This window comes from Vombatus ursinus, unplaced genomic scaffold (genome assembly GCF_900497805.2).
Source record: "Vombatus ursinus unplaced genomic scaffold, bare-nosed wombat genome assembly UNPS02003292.1, whole genome shotgun sequence".
Lineage (NCBI taxonomy): Eukaryota > Metazoa > Chordata > Mammalia > Diprotodontia > Vombatidae > Vombatus > Vombatus ursinus.
In genome coordinates this window covers 17,441,093-17,449,255 of record NW_020943070.1, presented here as the reverse complement: position 1 = coordinate 17,449,255, position 8,163 = coordinate 17,441,093, and the positions used below count along the sequence as shown (strand labels likewise).

General features: G+C 35.2%; 1 pseudogene; it reads right to left on the bottom strand.

The window, feature by feature from the left end:
- Nucleotides 1-2,158: 2,158 nt before the first annotated feature.
- Nucleotides 2,159-7,884, bottom strand: LOC114049665 (annotated as a pseudogene).
- Between the last annotated feature and the right edge of the window lie 279 nt (nt 7,885-8,163).

The window sequence follows — 8,163 nt, the reverse complement described above, 5'->3', positions numbered from 1 at the left end:
TAAAATCTGGAGGGAGAGCCAAGATGGTGGAATAAAGGCAGGGGCTCACCTGAGCTTTCCCCCAAATCCCTCCAAATCTCTTTAAATAATAACTTACAACAAATTCTAGAGAGACAGAACTCACAAAAAGATGGAGGGAAACAATTTTTCCATCCTGACAACTTCGAAAGTTAGTAAGAAAGGTCTGTTGTATTAGGGTGAGAGAGGAGCACAGTCCAGCCCAGGCTGCGCCAACTCAGACCTAGCCCCAGCAAACCAGGAGCAGGCCTTGGGAGCATCAGTGGCTGCTTCTGGAGCACTCAGCCCACAGTAGTAAAGGGGCCAAACAACTAGTCAGAAAGAAATTACGGGAGCATCTTGGCTAGCACTAAGGCAGAATTCTATTACTTTGCCCATACTCAGATCCAGGTCACAGTCCTGGGTGTCAGTCCCAAGGCAAGGAGGAGCACTAGCACATCAGGGCTTGTGGCCACAGTGGAGCACAGGTCCAGGGCAGAAAAAAATGTTTGTGGTCACTCACAGACCAAAGCATAGGCCAGGAGAGTAGTAAACAACTTTCCTCAGATCCTATCACCTTGGATGAACTGAAAACTTACAGGTCCGTAGAAGTATCTCTGAAAACAGCTGCACAAAACCCCTGGAGAGACTGACAAGTGTGCCCTCCACACTGGAGGCAGAGACCTACTTTAACAAAGAGTTAAAAGTCAAGTAATAGGCTGGGACAATGAGCAAACAACAGAAAAAAATTCTTACCATAGAAAGTTACTATGGTGATGAGGAAGATCAAAACATACTCAGAAGAAGATAACAAAGTCAACGGTCCTACATCCAAAGCCTCCAAAAATATGAATTGGTCTCAAGTTATGGAAGAGCTCAAAAAGGGTTTTGAAAATCAAGTAATAGAAGTAGAGGAAAAATTGAGAAGAGAAATGAAAACAATGAAAAAAATGCAAAATGAGTCAACAGCTTGATAGACACACACACACACACGTACAATACTAAAGAAAATAACACTTCAAAAAACAGACTAGGTCAAGTATTAAAAGAGATACAAAAAAAACCATTAAGAAGATACAAAAAAAATTCTGAAGAAAATAACACCTAAAAATTATTGGACTAACTGAAAGCCATGATCAAAAACAAACAAAAAAAAAGCTTACGCATCATCTTTCAAGAAATTGTCAAGGAAAACTTTCCTGATATTCTAGAACCAGAGGTTAAAATGCAAATTGAAAGAATCCACTCATCATCTCCTGAAAGAAATGCCAAAATAAAACCTCTCATGACATAGTATAGCCAAATTCCAGAGCTCCCAGGTCAAAGAGAAAATCTTGCAAGCATCCTGAAAGAAATAATTCAAGTATCATGGAGCCACAGTCAGGATAACAAAAGATTTAGCAGCTTTTACCTTAAAGCATCAGAGGGCTTGGAATATGATATTGCAGAGGGCAAAGGACCTAGGATTACAACCAAGAACAACCTACCCAGCAAAAGTGAGAATAATCTTGTAGGTGAAAAAACGGATAGTCAAGGAAATAGAGGACGTTCTTTCTTTTTTTTTAATGCATTGTGTCTTTATTCTGTTACTGATATACAATTCCTTAATTTAGTTCTCTAAGAATTGATACACCCAATGACCAACAACTTATTGTTATGTCCCCAAGTACATCTGAATCATTGCATTCTTTACAGTCAACTGTGATCATTTACATATTCTGAGATCCTTTAAACTTATTATTATTATTATTATTATTCTCATCATCATTATTATCATTTTGGTGAGGCAATTGAGGTTAAGTGACTTGCCTAGGGTCACACAGCTAGTAAGTGTCAACTGTCAATGGATTTGAACTCAGGTCTTCTTGATTCTAAGCCCAGATCTCTATCCACTGCACCACTTAGCTGTCCCTAAACTTAATTTTACAAGGATTTCAAAGTGCCCCTAGGTTATGGCATGTCTTCTATCAAGGTATTTATGGGGAACAAAAAGGAATCAGAGTACTTCATTTTATATATTTATTCAGTAGGTGGTAAGCCTTTGATAATAATTATAAGCAAATATTCACAGGCAGTCATTTTTCATGTATAATTCTCTCTTTTTGAAAGTTCGGTTTACATAGCAACTTCTATAATTGTGTGATTACTTATATGTGAAGCTTTATGAATTTAAATATTTTGTGTGATGTCTGATGTGATCATTAACAAAAGTCGCAATGAAGTAGTACTTATGACCATATCCCTCTTGCAATCAAAAAACAGTTGGAGTTTTCCATTCTGTACATGCAACTATAAAGTTGTCAGGAAGTAATTGCCTATCTTTAAGTAACTGGTCATCTTTTCCTTGATTGATTAATATGTGTAACTGAGAATCTGGATACTGTATAAGATGAGTAGCATCATAAGCCTCCTACTTACTTTGATCTGTTCCTAAATGTCCATTGAAGGCCTCCCCCCCACCCCCAAGAATAGAATATTGGATTGCAGATTGGAGAGAATGCCGATACAGATTTGTATTTTCTGAAATTCTTCAAAACACAAGTCAAAGCTCCATGGCCTCCCAAAGAATGGCCAAAAATAGATATATTCTCTGGGTCATCTGGAAAATTGGCATTTATCATTTTGGGTAGCTCGTCTATTACAAAAGAGTATATCCTATAGTTGATTTTCCAAGGTTCTTCAGTGGCATTCATGTAAAAACCAGCACCAGTAGCACAGTGCCAGCTGGCATCTTCTCCTTTAATATTACAGCCACATGGCCTGCTATCTGATGCAATGACAATGAGGCCATGTTCTGATGCAGCTTAGTGATAACCAGCTTTTGCGATAAAATTGTGTTCTGTGTAAGTTAAACTAGACAACTAGTAAAGTAGAGGACATTTTCCAGTTTCTGCCTTCAGTGGTAAGTAGATTCCAAATTTCATTTTGCATTTTAGTTCCACAATGTCATACTCATAATTTTTTTTCAATTTTAATTTTTATTTATTTGTTATTAATTTATTTTGATTTATCAATAATCACTTTCATATGCTTTTGAGTTTAAAATTTTTCTCCCCCTTCCTCCCCACCACCTTCCCCAAGATGGCACACAATCTGATATAAGCCATATATATATATATATATATATATATATATATATATACATACATATATATATAGATATACTTATTAAACATATTTTCAGATTGGTGATGTTGTAAGTAAAAATTAGAACCAATATGAGGAACCACCAGAAAGAGGAAACAAAACTCAACAGAAGAGAAAAAAATAGCAAATAATATGATTCAATTTGCATTCAAATTCCATAGTTCTTTCTTTGGATGTAGATAGCATTTTCCATCAAGAGGCCTTTGGAGATGTCTTAGATCCTTGAATTGCTGGAAAGGGTTAAGTTTATCAATATTAGTCATCACACAATGTGGCTATCATTGTGTACAGTGTTTCTTGGTTCTGCTCACTTCACTCAGCATCAGATCATACAAGTTTTTCCAGGTTTTTCTGAAGTCAGCCTGTTCATCATTTCTTATAGCACAATAGTATGCCATCACATTCATATACAACAGCTTGCTCAGCCATTCCCTAATTGATGAGCATCCTATCAATTTCCAATTCTTTGCCACCACAAAAAGAGTTGCTATGAATATTTTTGTACATGTGTGTCCTTTTCCCATTTGTATGATCTCTTTGGGATATAGCCCTAGAAGTGTTATTGCTGGGTCAAAGGGTATGAACATTTTTATAGCCCTTTGGGCATAGTTCCAAGTTGGTCTCCAAAATGGTTGGATCATTTCACAACTCCACCAAAAATGCATTAGTGTTCCAGTTTTCCCACATCTTCTCCAACATTTATCATTTTCCTGTTTTGTCATGTTAGCCAATCTGATAGGTGTGATGTGGTACCTCAGAGTTGTTTTGATTTGCATTTCTCTAATCAATAGTGATTTAGAGCATTTTTTCATATGACTATAAATGGCTGTAATTTCTTCATCTGAGAACCGCCTGTTCATATCCTTTGAGCATTTATCAATTGGGGAATAACTTGCATTCTTACAGATTTGACTTAATTCTCTATATATTTTAGAAATGATGCCCTTATCAGAGAGACTGGTTGTAAAAATTATTTCCCAATTTTCTACCTTTCTTCTAATCTTAGTTGCATTGGCTTTGTTTGTGCAAAAAACTTTTCGATGTAATGTAATCAAAGTTATCCATTTTGCATTTCATAATGTTCTCTATCTCCTGTTTGGTCATGAATTCTTCTGTTCTCCATAGGTCTGATAGGTAAACTATTCCTTGCTCTCCCAGTTTGCTTATAGTATCAGTATTTATATCTAAATCATGAACCCATTTTGACTTTATTTTGGTATATGGTGTGAGATTTTGGTCTAGGTCTGGTTTCTGCCATACTCTTTTCTAGTTTTCTCTGCAGTTTTTTTTCAAAGAGTTCTTATCCCAGAAGATGGGGGCTTTGGGTTTATCAAATAATTACTATAGTCATTGACCACTGTGTCTTGCATATTTAACCTATTCCACTGGCCCACCACTCTATTTCTTAGCCAGTACCAAGCAGTTTTGGTGATTGCTGCTTTATAATACAATTTAAGATCTGGAAAGGCTAGGCCACCTTCCCCTGCATTTCTTTTCATTAGTTCCCTTGATATTCTGGACATTTTGTCCTTCCAAATGAATCTTGCTATTATCTTTTCTAACTATAAAATAATTTTTTGGTAGTTTGATTGGTATAGCACTGAATAAGTAAATTAGGTTAGGCATAATTGTCATTTTTATTATGTTAGCTCGGCCTACCCATGAGCAACTGATGTTTTTCCAGTTATTTAGACCTGACTTTATTTGTGTGAAAAGTGTTTTGTAATTGTATTCATATAGTTCCTGGGTTTGTTTCGAGAGGTAGACTCCTAAATATTTTATAATGCCTACAGTAAGTTTAAATGGAATTTATCTTTCTATCTCTTGCTGTTGGGCTTTGTTGGTAATATATAGAAATGCCAACGATTTATGTGGTTTTATTTTGTAGCCTGCAACTTTGCTAAAGTTGTTTATTATTTCAAGTAGTTTTTTACTTGATTCTCTGGGATTCTCTATCATCATGTCATCTACAAAGAGTGATAGCTTTGTTTCTTCTTTGCCTATTCTAACACCTTCAATTTCTTTTTCTTTTCTTATTGCTAAAGCTAACGTTTCCAGTATGATGTTGAATAACAGTGGTGTTAATGGACATTCTTGTTTCACCCCCGATCTTATTGGAAATGCTTCTAGCTTGTCCCCATTACATATAATGCTTGTTGAAGGTTTTAGATATATGCTATTTATTATTTTAAAGAAGACTCCATTTATACCTATGCTCTCTAGTGTTTTTAATAGGAATGGGTGTTGTATTTTGTCAAAAGCTTTTTCTGCAACTATTGAGATGATCATGTGGTTTCTGTTAGTTTTGGTGTTGATATGATGGATTATGCTCATAGATTTCCTTATATTGAACCAGCCCTGCATTCGTGGTATAAATCCTACCTGGTCATAGTGTATTATTCTTGTGATAAGTTGCTATAATCTATCTGCTAATATTTTATTTAAAATTTTTGCATCCATATTCACTAGAGAAATTGGTCTATAGTTTTCTTTCTCTGTTTTGACTCTTCCTGATTTAGGTATCAGCACCATATTTGTATCATAAAAAGAATTTAGTAAGACTCTCTCTTCACCTATTTTCCCAAATAGTCTATAGAGTATTGGAATTAATTGTTCTTTAAATGTTTGATAGAATTTTCATGTAAATCCATCTGTCCCTGATTTTTTTCCTATGGAGTTCATCAATGGCTTGTTCAATTTCTTTTCCTGAGATGGGGTTATTTAAGTATTTTACTTCCTCTTCTGTTTATCTGGTCAATTTATATTTTTGTAAATATGTATCCATTTCACTAAGATTGTCATATTTGTTGGCATACAGTTGGGCAAAATAGTTCCTAATTATTGTTTTAATTTCCTCTTTCTTGGTGGTAGATTCACCTTTTTCATTCTTGATACTAGTAATTTGGTTTTCTTCTTTCTTTTTTTAAATTAAATTAGCCAAAGATTTATCTATTTTATTGTTTTTTTTTTCATAAAACCAGCTCTTAGTTCTATCTATTAGTTCAATAGTTTTCTTAATTTCAATTTTATTAATATTTCCTTTGGTTTTAAATATTTCTAATTTGGTGTTTAATTGAGGATTTTTAATTTGTTCTGTTTCTAGTTTTTTTTTTTTTTAGTTGTAAGTCCAATTCATTGATCTCCTCTTTTTGTATTTTATTTATGTAAGCATTTAGCGATACAACACTTCCCCCCAAAACTGGTTTCACTGCATCCCATAAGTTTTGGTATGTTGTCTCATTATTGTCATTCTCTTCAATGAAATTATTGATTGCTTCTTTGATTTGTTGTTTGACCCAAACATTTTTTAGGATTAGATTTTTTAGTTTCCAATTATTTTTTAGTCTATCTTTCCATGGCCCATTATTACACATAATTTTTATTGCATCATGATCTGAAAAGGATGTATTTAATATTTCTGCCTTTCTGCATTGGATTGTGAGGTTTTTATGCCCTAGTACATGGTCAATTTTTGTATATGTGCCATGTACTGCTGAGAAAAAAGCATATTCCTTTCTATCCCCAGTCAGTTTTCTCCAGAGGTCTATCATACCTAACTTTTCTAATGTTCTATTCACCTCCTTAACTTCTTTCTTGTTTATTTTGTGGTTAGATTTACCTAGCTCAGAAAAGGGGAGGTTGAGGCCCCCCACTAGTATACTTCTACTGTCTATTTCTTCCTGTAACTCCTTGAACTTCTCTTCTAAGGATATGGATGCTATACCATTTGGTGCATATATATTTAGTAATGATATTACTTCATTGTCTATAGTGCCTTTTAGCAGGATGTAGTATCCTTCCTTATCTCTTTTGATAAGATCTATTTTTGCTTTTGCTTTGTCTGAGATCAGGATTGCTACCCCTGCTTTTTTTTTACTTCAGCTGAAGCATAATATATTCTGCTCCAGCCTTTTACCTTTACCCTGTATGTGTCACTCTTTTTCAAGTTTGCTTCCTGTAAACAGCATATTATAGCATCATGGTTTTTAATCCATTCTGCTATCTGCTTCCGTTTTATGGGAGAATTCATCCCATTCACATTCACAGTTATGATTATATCTGTGTCTTTTTCTCCATCCTTTCCCCCCCCATTTATGCTTTTCTTTCTCCTTTCTCCTTCCCCCCCACTAGTGTTTTGCTTTTGACAACTGCCTCCTTCAGTCCCTCCTCCCTTCTATTAGTCCATTCCCTTTTCTTCCCCTTTACCCTTACTTCTTCTTCCCTCCTTTCCCCCTCCCTTTTCTTTCCCCTTTTCCCTCCTACTGCCTATAAGGCAAGCTAGATTTCTGTACTTAACTGATTATGTTACTCCCTTCTTGAGCCAAATCTGATGAGAGTAAGGTTCAAACAATGCTCGTCTCCCTCCCTTCTTTCCCTCTGCTGTAATAGGTTTTTGTGTCTTTTCCTGTAATGTAATTTACACTTGTCTGCCTCCTCCTTTCTCAGTACATTTTCTTAGATCAGACTAATCCATTTAACCCACTTGATTTAATTTTTTTTATCATTACATCAAAGTCAACTTATAACCACTCCCTTATGTATACTCCTTTAACATGGTGTACTAACAATACAATTCTGAAGAGTTGCAAGTGTCATTTTCCCTTGTAGGGATGTGAACAGTTTGCCGTTATTAACAACATATTGTACCTTTCTGTCCCATTTACCTTTTTATGTCTCTCTTGCATAAACTTCCTGCAACCCCTCAAAGCACCTGTTGCTGGAAATTTGTTTCAAGGGCATATTTACTTTGCTATTCAGTTGCTACTGTTTTCCCACTCACAGACACAAGATGACTGAGAGGTATATGATCTAGCTGTGTAATTACTGGCAAATCACTTAACCTCTCTGAGCCCCATTTTCCTTATCTATGTCAGTGTAGGCAGCAATAGAGTGAAATAGAGGACTTTCATGAATTCTTGATGAAAAGATCAGAGCTGAATAGAGCATTTGACTTTCATATACGAGACTTAAGAGAAGCATGAAAAAGGTAAACAGGAAAGGGACTTACTAAGGTTAAAC